This window comes from Bidens hawaiensis, unplaced genomic scaffold, assembly GCF_021521415.1.
Source record: "Bidens hawaiensis isolate Kalapana, Puna unplaced genomic scaffold, B.hawaiensis_p1.1 tig00009385_1, whole genome shotgun sequence".
NCBI lineage: Eukaryota > Viridiplantae > Streptophyta > Magnoliopsida > Asterales > Asteraceae > Bidens > Bidens hawaiensis.
This window is the reverse complement of record NW_027491692.1, coordinates 86,135-87,307: the sequence shown is the minus strand read 5'-3', so window position 1 is coordinate 87,307 and position 1,173 is coordinate 86,135. Positions and strand designations below refer to the sequence as shown.

Here is a 1,173-nt window from a genome sequence, read left to right as displayed (position 1 = left end):
TGAAAAATATATTGTTGGTGAGAATTGAACTCACTACCTTATTGTTAAAATGTTTGTAGCTTACCAACTCAACTAGGATGAATTGATGTTAACCTTCTCTTTTTCTAAATTGTTATATATTCACAATCTTCCATTTTGATTTCTTTTAAAATACAAATATAAAATATTTTTACTAATCTATGTATTTTAGAAAAAAAATTATCTTATAAATCTATAAGGCATGTTATTATTTATATTATTAAATATAACTTTTTATTTACTTTTTAACTACCCGTGTATCACAGATACCATATCTATATCCTAGTAGCAAACCCATGATTTATTAATTAGGTAAATTCTAACAGCATAATTAGTTTAAACCCATGCATAATTTAATCACAGTACGTTCATATATAACCACCGTTAACACGAACAACCTGACCGTTAACCCATTCTCCCGCGTCACTAACCAAAAACCCGACCACCGAAGCCACATCCTCCGGCTCCCCCAACGGGCTCCGCTCCACCGCCATCTTCACCATCTCCTCACTCTTCCCTTCGTAAAATAACTCCGTCGCGATCGGCCCAGGAGCCACACAATTCGCAGTAATCATCGTCCCCTTGAGCTCCTTCGCCAGTATCTTCACCATCGCTTCAACCGCTGCTTTAGACGCTGCATACGCCCCTTACCCCGGCCTTAAAGCCACCACCAATGATGAAGTCACACAAATAATCCTCCCACCACCTCCTTGCTTCAACCTGTTCGCCGCCTCCTTACAGACTAAATACGAGCCTCTCGTGTTCACCGCAATTGTCCGATCGAATACGTCCACGGAGGAGTTAGGGATTGAGGAGTCGGACGAGTCCTTAATTCCCGCGGCATTGACAACAACGTGTATCGAAGAATTAAAGGCGGACTCGGCTGCGTCAAATAAGGCTTTGACTTGAACTGGATCGGACACATCCGCTTTGACGTAAATGGCGCATGCATGTGCGAATTTGGAATTGATTTCGGAGATGATTAGGTCCAATTTGTTGGAGCTGGAGATGTCACCGACTACGAGCTTTGCGCCGAGGGAGGCGAGGTGGAGGGCGATGGCTTTGCCGATGCCGCCAGCTCCGCCCGTGACGATTGCGACGCGGTCATGGAGTGGGAGGGGCGGAGATTGAGTGGTGGTGGTTTCGACGGCCATA

The 1,173-nt window shown here is 44.2% G+C and overlaps 1 pseudogene; it reads right to left on the bottom strand.

Annotated features, from left to right (window-relative positions):
- Positions 1-354: 354 nt before the first annotated feature.
- Positions 355-1,173, bottom strand: LOC143532196 (NADPH-dependent aldehyde reductase-like protein, chloroplastic pseudogene; annotated as a pseudogene).